Below are 10924 nucleotides of genomic sequence, written 5' to 3'. Positions count from 1 at the left end.
TTATCCGATTCATGATTTTTTCCTAATAGGTATTAAATGATGGTTCAGAACTTAAAAAAACATTTTTATTATTGAGTTAAGTTTCAAAGGAACATGAATTTGATTTTTTCAAAATTTGAATTAAAAAAAGTGACACATCTTAACTTCTGTGAATAGCTTTGATACTTTATATCTTATTAAATGATGCATTATCGATGATTTTGTAAACTCATTACCAGTTAATTTCGTTTGATTTGTAATCATGTCAATGAAAGAACGTGAATAGAATAGATGGGACCAAGTAAGGTAGAGAATATGAAAGAACTATATATGATAAGAGTTAAATTTGGCCCCCATAATTCGCCATTTTTTAAGTGTTTCGGGTACAATAAAATGTTAACTAATTTTTTAGAAGAGTTGATATAAAATATATTTTTCATCTATTTATTTGATTTCTTTGCACTCAATGGCAGTATATGACGTCAGAAGTGACGCCATTTCTATAATTCAATCAAAATTAGCCAAAAATCGACATTTTTCTTATCTATTTACGAATGGGAATTATAGAGCGCATGCTTGAACAAGGAAATTTTTTTTGTCTCTTATTATTGTTGGCTAGATACATCTCTGATTAAAATATTTTATTTGTTCAAGAATGCGCTCTATGTTTTCGGAAGGAAAAACTGCTTGAAAACAAGCTGGTTTACGCTAAATATGCAAAAATGGCGGGAAAAGGTTGTCTTTACAATGTCATATTTCTAAATTGTGGGCACTTGAACCAAAATGAATATTATGTAAACACATCACATACATATCGGTACTAAGAAAGCCAAGAATGATAGTAAAATGATGATGTTCATTTTAGGGGGCCATTTTAGGCCCTTATCATATATAGTCCTTTTGGCTATTTTCATACTCGGAATCTTTGGTCGATTTTCTATTACCCAATCTGCTGGCTTTCCATCCTCAACGATTTCGCCGTACAAAGATATGCATTTGACTAGTGGATTGACCTCTACGTCTTTTACAAGTCAAATAACAGTCATGCTGTTGCACCAAATTCTTCTTCAAGAAACATCGCTTAGAATTGATCTAGAGAAAACTGTCAAGGAGATGATGAACGAGTTCAAAGAGATGAACAAAAATCAAGCGGAATTGAAAAAGGAACAAGACAAAATAAACCAACAACTGATTGACAACATCACCTCGTTACGCAGCGAAAATCAACAATTAAAAGATGAGCTTGGACAAATAGTAAACAACAGTTTTTCAACTTTAGGAATGCAAACTTGCACATGTGATCTAACAAACATAACAAGTGATCTTCATGGTTTTAAGAGGGAAGTTAGAAAAATGTTGCTCGACTTTCAAAGGGAAATGACCAGCATTAAAGTTAGCATTCTTTAAACCAGTGACAACAGAAATGGAAACATATCAAGAGATATATCCAACCTACAGTCTGCTTTCAAAAAATTGTCGAGCTTTATTGATAGTGGTAGACAACTTCAGGCATCTTTCAATGATGATTTTCTAGTTCAACAACAAAATATTTCTAACATGATGAAAGGTATGTAACGTGTAATCATTGGCAGTATTATTCATATAAAATCATTGCATTTGTTATTTCGTCATTTATATAGTACAATGTGCAGTATATAATCATTGAACACGAATTTAGTTATATAATTTGATTTAAAGAGCCGGATCGTTGCCAGGGGCGGATTATTACATGTTTATCAAACTCGACACGATGCTAAGTACATGTACTAGTATTTCGTGCTAGGGGAATCCTCGTTATGGTAAATAAAGCCGACTCCTTGAAACAATAAATTTGTTTTAATAATTACAACTCAGCGATTTTTTGAAACATGTTATTTTTGCTTTTTGCTTCAAAAAGGCATATTTTTAAAAATCTGTGTTTTGGGTGGAAAATTGAATACCTCCAAAATTTAAAATCTGCTCGGTAAATTATTTGGATTTAATGTCATGAGCCTCTGGTTTACTAAATTTAGTACATATATGCAGTGTGACTAACAAGTGTAAACAGGTTTTTTTGTTTTTACTAGGTTCAAATGGATGGTATTTTATATGCATATTTTTAAAACATTATAAATCAAAGTGCTAAACAGTACCGGAATGCCGTTGATTTTATATTGTTGGAAATCATGCGATAAGATTTTAAGTGGGTCACTATGAAGTTCCGATACAAGTTTTAACATTAACGTTTAAGCTTGAAGTTTTTATCGTGAAGTTTTGGTTAACTCGATAGGATGCATATCGGCTTTCAACTGAAGTTCTGCCAAACATTCTCGAACATACCTTATGTTTATTAACTGTAATGTAAATGTGTTTTAAAAATTGATATGGTGAATTCAGAGGAAGGTACATTTTTAATAAGTAAAGTATACGCTGAATAAAATCACCAAAACGAATAAAAACATTCAACAAGTTGTGTTGTAAAAATGGTGTATGGTACTCCAATGCAAACCGAGTCTCAGAGTTAGAGTACAACAACTTGATAACGCGCGGAAGTTGTGCACGAACAGTATACTGTAATACTAATATTTAAATCGATACTCAAGTGCAGAGATCTGACGGAGTTGGGCCAACAACACCAACTTCACTATTGTGCGGGGTTCCAGCGCAGCCAAACAAAAACCACTTTTCACTAATGTGCGGATTACCCCAACCGTACTTTTTCTGGTCTTAATTTACTGTAAATTCTTCATTTAACGCGAGGAATTAATTTCTGCGTAAAATCGCGAGAAGCAATCCTCGCGGATTTTAAAATCTCGCTTTTATTTTTCAGACAGTTTCAAACTTTAGGAAATAATAAGAAAAAATTGGTAATCGCGATTTTATGATCTCACGAGTTGATACAAAACCGTGGAATCGCGGAATTAAGTACTCGCGTAAAATAAGGAATTTACTAGTAATCCCCAATCATTCTTGGACAGGCATTGCTATTTTCGATAACAAAAAGATGTCACGTAATGACACGTCAGGTAAAAAATATTCTAATCCACATATAGCAGTTAAGATAAGTTCAAAAATTGATTTAATAGCAATTATTTAAATCTGTAGAGAGATGAAAAAGATATCTGATTCACAGACCACAATCGGTATGGCTTACATTTTTGCCTCACGAAAGCGTTTTTAATTTGTTTATATACAAATTATACGCACGATTCATTAACTACGTATGGTATTGAGCAGCTGGTACATTTAAACTTAATTCTAGTTAAATTTAGATATATCTTTAAACTAAAACAAGCTCAGAAAATTAACATTATTTGTGTCAGGCAAGTCAATATTCTCAATTTCTTCGAATAGCAATGCGTTTTATTTTAAAAATTGGTCTCTATAAGATGATCTGAAATAATACCAAATTAAAACATTAAATTTTCGCATGTCAACTTATTGCAACCATGTGCATATATAAAAAGTGTTTAAACTCAAATTGTGTCGAGTATAACACAAGCTCAGTTAAAATATATCATTACTGTCTTGGAATACCAAAGTTTATCTTTATCCCTATGCATTGCTTTGAAATAAAACAAATTAAACCAGCAGATATAATTTAGATAAAAACAAGTGTTTAAACTCATATTGTGTCTCGTATAGGAATACATATGAAATTAATAAAATTAACTTTCAATTCGGTTTACATTAAAGATAGCAGGAATACTAATATCCCGAAAGAAAACTGAATACGTCATGCTTAAGGGGCATGGTCACGATTTTGGTCACAAATCATTTTTTCGATTTTAATGCTTATAATGTATTAGAAAGGCATTTTTAATAGGCGACCAAACATTGAGTCTCAGTCGTTGAGTACTAAGCGAGTTACAGAGCTATGTAAACAATGTTTTTGTTTACATTTTGAATGCTGAAGTGATCTTCTAGTTCTAGACCGAAAATGAATGTTAAACGTTAGGAACCGTCTATTTATGTTATAAATGAATACGAAGATAGCCAAATTAGCTTCAAAAAGATTTTTTTACTGGTATATTCCACATATGTAAACAAAATAGGGCAACGAGCCTTGTTTACATGACAAATAACTGTGAGCCCTGTGTCTTGCTTATAACTTAACGACTGTCTATTTTGAATTTCATTTGATCATTAGAAATGCATTTCTAAAGCATTGAAATATTAAAAACAGAAAAAATAGAATTTGACCAAAATCGTGACCATGTCCCTTCAATAACAAAGTCATTTGTAAATAACCACCATTAATCGCATGTTTTAAATAAAAAGTAGGAGAATAGCAGTAGTGTCTACAACTGGCATTCACACATTTGTTAAGTTACGAAGTTATATTTAAGTTTTTTACTATAAAATTCTAGTATTTTCATCATTGGGTATGCATATTTTCATTATAAAATCACCGATATTTTCATAATGAAATCTTAATTTAATACATTGAGAACCAAAGGATAATTTCATTTTAACAGGCAGTGTATTAGAATATTCCTTTTGTCGTTAGTTATGTTTCTGAACAGTACTGATCTAGTAAATGATTTAATTGTTGTCATTATGTCGTTTTATTATCAAATTCAAAATTCAGTAAAACGCTTTTTTTCATCTAACAGTACAATCGCTATATTAGTTTGAAATAGAGATATAATTTTTCATTTTTGTTCAGATAGAGACATTTATTAAACTTGTTCAGCATTCATTTTCTCAATTCTTTTTGCGAAGCTTCCGGGTTTGATTATACGCTTACAAACTTAGTTGGATGCTACTTTTTTTTTTCTTAATGTTATCGATCAGAGTGGGTGATAAAGAACTATAGGTAGATAAATATTTGAAAACGTTACACGTGTAAATTGATACTAACATTCATATTTGCAATTGGAAAACAGAAAATTAAACTCAAATTTTTTTTCAGGATATCGATTTTAGTTTTCATTGCGCATTGTTTAAAAACTTCGCAAATATACTAGAATTTGTGTTGTGTAAAAATACCTATGGTTAAAAAATGAACAGTTTTGCTGTTGTAGTTTTTTTTGCAGTAAAATCAAAATCGGCCTCCCTTAAGAGTCAGAATTAGATAAAGGATCTATTGCGAATAACAATTTATTTGATCTAAAGGGGAGATGGAGTCCTGAAAAAAACTTTTAAAACTCAAAGTTTTTTTGTTATTTTCTATATATCGCACATATTTCTAAATTTTTCGAATTTTGCATTTTGAACCTATCATATTGCTCTTGCAATTTTATTAATAATCTTCAAAGTTGGCGAAAACAGCATTTTCTCAGCAAAATAGTATATTTTGCATGGTTTTTGGCCTAGATATCCTTCAGAACCTGCCTGCCACTAAAAAAATCTATGATATTTGAATAGGTTTTGTTCAAAGGAATAAATTAAGGACGTTGTATACCGAGGGTTTGGGTTCTCAAATTCAGATTGTTATAAAGTTCAATGTCATAAATAAAATTGTTCTAAACACTGAAAGTGTTTAAGATATGAATTATTATTGACATACCATTCAATATTTTCACTTTGTTATGGAATTAGGCTCAAGCAAAGTTAGGACTTTTAGCAAAACAGAAGAAATTTGAACTATTTTCAGATTTTGTTTTTCACTGAAATATTTTTGGTAGTATTGTAATATTCATAGTTAAGATTTTATTCGTTATTCAACATATTTTTGCTTATTTTAACTCATTTTCAGTTGGTTTTATATCACTTTTTCATTAAGATAATTGAATGGCAATTGCTACAAAAATATTGACTCCATATCTCAAAATTTTGATCATTGACCTTATATAAGTGCCTGCAGAGAAAGATCAATATACTTAGTTTCATGCTATAAATGTTTTGGTATCATCATCATTCAGTTCTTTGTTGAATTAAATAAAAAGTTGGTAGAGATCTGATAACTGATAAAGGAAATTCGGACTGGAATATTTAAATAAAAAATGTGAATGAAAACTTAACGCTTTGTGTCTGTTTAGTGTCATTGCCATTCATAAACTTTATTTCATTTTTTAAAGAATTTAGCAATTTGTATTGTTTTTACAATTAAGACAATTTCAATCATGTAAATTTTTTAAAAGTTTTTCTTAACTGTTCAAACAGTAACTCAACGGCCAATAACACAAAAAGGAGGTCATTGACCTACCTTTCTGAAAGTGAAAAATAGTACTGCGATCATAGATCTTTAACACACATTAGATGGTGTTTCATTATCATCGATCAGTGGAATTCTCCATTTATTCTGAGAAAACGTATACCGTAAGATAAAATGGGGTCGAATTTTACAAAAAAACGGACAAAAAACTGGTTTCTATAATATTGGTCTATTTTTCCAGTGTGTAAGTTCTGAACAGCTCAGTAGATTAAACCACTAGCTATGTAACACGTGATGCTTTTTGTGCACTGGTTCAATTTCAGTTGTGGGCATACTTATTTTTTTTAAATTAACGACATTTATAAACACCTCTCCCTTTTTATGCAGAATTGTGCATTTTGGATATCTTATATCGATCTTCTTCCTTAAATGCACATTTGCTCTACGAATTAAAGATATCAATGGAAAAAAGTATATACTTAGGTACATGTAAAAGCAACAACCGGAACTATACAGTGTAAGCACGCTTTGTTTGAGGACAAAAATCACTCTGTGTTACCTAAAACGGGTGCCACGTAAAAAAAATCATGCTGAGCAAAAACTGTTGCGTTTGCTTTTCCAGAACATCTATAGGAAATGGTACAATTGTGAGAGGAATACAATCAAGAAAAAAAACCGACCATAACTTATACTGCTCGGACAACGACTTTGACACTTTTTTTTCAATCACTATACATTATTAGAACTAAAACCTATGAGTTTACTGTGTATGGTCTAAAATCAATAAGTGGAACAGAAATCGATACTTTTTTTTATAAAGACAGAAACCAATACCAATCCTATAGGTCTATTCAATTATCATTCGCAATAGATCCTTTATATATTTTAGCTTCGGAGAAATGTATTGATATAAAAACATTTCATCGCTCAAACTTTTATCACGCTTGCAAGTTAAATCATTACCTACGTTTGTTTGTTTTTTTTTTTTTTGCTTTTAATAACACTTGTATTTAATTACATCATTTCGATATTCTTATTTATTTATTTATTTTTTTCTTCCAATATTATCGATCTAATTGGGCGATGAAGAAATACAGGTGGAGAAGAATATTTTTAAAAATTCCATGTGTTTATATTAAAGTTACATTTGATTAATATTTGCATATTAAAAACAGAATAAAACTCAAAACTCAGAATAAGATATACTTTCAGCTCCAGAGAAACGCGAAATTATATCATGAGCATTTAATGCGCAATTTTTTAACACACTGGCAAGTAGAAATCGAATTGATTTATGTTAACATCAAAAAACATTATCATCATATTGTGTGATGTTAATATATTCGTCTACGTAGCTGTGTCTTTAATTGGAAAGAACTTTCAATGCTTTAGGGGGTTTCAAATAGTCATCTCTCGTTTTAGGAATACTTCATATAAAAAGGGGTTGACAAGAAAAGGAAATTCCACAAACGACAAAATGTTAATGGATTGATTTTTAATTAAAACAAAATACAGTTTTATATATGGAATCTATCTATCTATCTATCTATCTATCTATCTATCTATCTATCTATCTATCTATCTATCTATCTATACGATATCATAATTGGTCTTAAGATGGTTAATATTTGAATAGTTATGTTGTTTTTTTTTACATTTGCAGGGACTTCCAAAAAGGTTGCTTTTTCGGCAATTATTAAACATTTTACATCTCAAAATGAGCAGACAGTGGTCTTTTCCAAAGTTCTATCTAACGTTGGCGGTGCTTACAACAATCAAGATGGCGTATTCACAGTACCAATTAGTGGGACATACATATTTTTCTGTAAGATAACCCAAAGCTCAAATAAATATGATATGCTTTTCCAATTTACTTTAAATGGATCAGCCATGACTAATAATATGGTATATGGAAGGCCAGACCATGCCTTCAGAACATCATCAAACTTGATTGTACTGCAGTTAATCCCTGGTGACAGGGTTTGGATCAAAATGGTTCTTGGCGGTCGGCACTATAGCTATGGAGCTGGAGGAGATCAGTCTTTCTCTGGATTTATGTTATAGAACTTTAGGTTACCCTGTAATATACAATTACTATGTATAGTCATAGACTGGTATATGTTTAATCAATTCATTGGATGATTTTTTGCATTAATTTGCTTTAAAGTGACACTTATGTTTACTTAAAATACTCTCGATTGCATACGCAAATATATTTGGATTGCATGAGGAACAAATGTAATGTCATAATTTTAAAGACATTTATTATTGGAGCATATTGTGAATTACCATATGGATCTATTCGTATTAACACTCCATGTTGTGAACATTTTGATATATGTGGGGGAGACCGTTTTAAAATGTTTCCATTTTATAAAGTACGCGAGAAATGTGATCACCATGCGACGGGCAAAATACCTATATTATGTAAAACATGTGTACAGCCATTCGACCAGTTCCGAATTTGCTGTGCTGGTCACATACGTGAGCGATATTTTGAAATCCTTATTGTTTGTCAAAGAAGCCCAGATACCCACAAATTGAAATGGACCATTGATATAGTTTATCACTGCAAGGAACATTGTGAACAATTTAAAAAAATCTAAGCTTGTCATTTTACCGGTTACAATTAAGAAGTTGAGTTCCGAATAGCTTAGCGGTTCCCATACAATTCGAACGCGGGCTAAAAGTTTGGACCTAGGATTTAATTGATTGACCTGCCAGAAGATAATTTAAAATAAAAACCATCCCAGTTATTGGCATTTCTATTGAAAAATATATGGTAAAACAACAAACCAACAAAGTCTGATACCAAGAAGAGCAGAAAACAGTAATTCTATTTTATATCTAAAACAAAAACATTGTACTCAATATATTCATGTGCACCACTTGATTTAAACAAATGAGTTGAAGTACATAAATAAAAGTTACAGCAATAAAATGAATATGTGATTAATCATAAAATAGTACTAAATTCCCAAGAATACTGAGATACCATTATGTAAAATGAGTCTTTAAAACTTGTAAAATCAAAATAGACATGATGAAAATGTTTTCAATTAATAGATTGGAAAAAACATCATTTGGCATTTAATGATGCATATAATTGTTCATTGTTGGGAGTTGAACTATGTTCAACCTAACTAGACTGTCACGCAAACTCAGCGCAAGAATAATTTGTATGGGGCGAACTACTTAATATAATGTCAATTTTGTATTCCGCGTTCAAATAATCCGTGTTAATCAATGTTGATAAAATACATGAACAGATGAATATGATGTTAATAAAATCAAGTTTATATTTTCTATTCAAATTCTTATTAAATTTTAGATTGATATCTTGAGTATAATGAATTATTGTTTTTGTTTATGTTTTGTAACCAAACGTGCTTTTAAAAGTAGTGCTCTTGACGAGACGGACACGGTGGCGCGAAACAGCTTTGCAATGTATAGAGTGTAATGAAAAATAGTTCATTGTTTGCTTTATACCTTTTAATTAATAGATACCTTGAGTATATTAGAACAATTTGTATACGAATACCTCACAAGTTTTCGTTTGAAAATTCAGTATAGTACACTAAAATATTCATACACGATAGCGTCAACTTTTGTTTACATTCGAAGAAGATCGACGAAAATTGCTTATACATGTAGGAGAAGAAAAGAAAATCAGGTTTTTGTCAAATCCTGATAAAAATGCTGAAATAACGTTTTACTGCAAGAATACGCATGTTCGCCAGAAAGTCAGCGATTCCGTCAGATTAGAGTTGTATATGTGCAAGCCGATGTTCGATGTTCACGTGTTTTCGTGTTGTGGTTTAGGTAGAATAAGGCCAATGTAAAATCTTCTGATTACGTTTATGTCTATGATATAAGAAACTATTATTTGAATACTAGTATCTTAGAATGAACCTGAAAAATACTTTGTGTGTTTCATAGTTATAGTGTTTTGTTAGTCTGCGAATCTGAAAGTTATAATAATTGAAGTCTTGAGTGCACCGAATCTCGAAAGTATTTAATTATATTTTAACAGTGATTGAAGGGTTGTGTAAATGATATGACGTTGATGTTGATGTTTAAGTGGTATTTATTAATTTGTGCAATAGTATTTACTATGACTGTACATGGTAGTGATCTATGAAATCAGTGTGCTGCAGGGTGTAAGAGGCAAAGTTTAATGAGTTGACAGGTTTTTATTCCGTGAAATAAAAAAAATGATTTGAAACCCCTTATATACTAGAAATCTTACTCAGTTTTGCTCTTTACAACAAATGCATGTATGGTTGAACTAAAAAATTTGATGATGATTTTAATAAATAAAGAACTTATCAAGAGTTGAAAAACATGGAGATGAAAAAATTAACATTGAATATTGAGATTAAATCGTAGAGGTGATCATTGAGATTAAATCGTAGAGTTGATCATTGAGATTGAGATCCAATGGTAAATGGAACAAACAAAGGGATGAACATTCTGGAGATGAACTTTCAAAAGAGGGGAACTTAATGCAAATCAAGGACTAGAACAGTTACATACCGGTACATACATCAATAAAAGGAAAGGGCGTATTGATATGTGTATGTTCAGTGTATCAACTTATAATGAGGGAATTTGGTTTTAAAATTGAAACCAATATGCCAAAGAGATACATATCACCTTATTGTTCTAATGAAAGGAAGAAGCATTAAAAAGGTGCTTGTGGTAGTAGTGATGTTGAAAACAGTGTGGTTAGTAACTTTCACCAAGGTTCTAGTATATTTCCAGAATGGAGTCGAGGAAGGTAGTGTGTTTCAAATGCACTCATCGGTATTTTGTACAAGTATCTCAATTTAAAGGAAGTTTTGGATTGGACTTTAGGAGATATAG

General features: G+C 30.9%; 1 long non-coding RNA gene across 1 annotated transcript; it reads left to right on the top strand.

Annotated features, from left to right (window-relative positions):
- Nucleotides 1-883: 883 nt before the first annotated feature.
- Nucleotides 884-9652, top strand: LOC136271649 (uncharacterized). Its single transcript, XR_010709583.1, has 2 exons — nt 884-1546; nt 7722-9652. It is a non-coding gene; the product is annotated as an uncharacterized lncRNA (long non-coding RNA).
- The last annotated feature ends 1272 nt before the right edge of the window (nt 9653-10924 follow it).

The sequence above is a fragment of the Magallana gigas genome, chromosome 9, assembly GCF_963853765.1.
Source record: "Magallana gigas chromosome 9, xbMagGiga1.1, whole genome shotgun sequence".
Lineage (NCBI taxonomy): Eukaryota > Metazoa > Mollusca > Bivalvia > Ostreida > Ostreidae > Magallana > Magallana gigas.
Note: the sequence above shows the minus strand (reverse complement) of the source record. Positions and strands in the feature narration are given on the sequence as shown.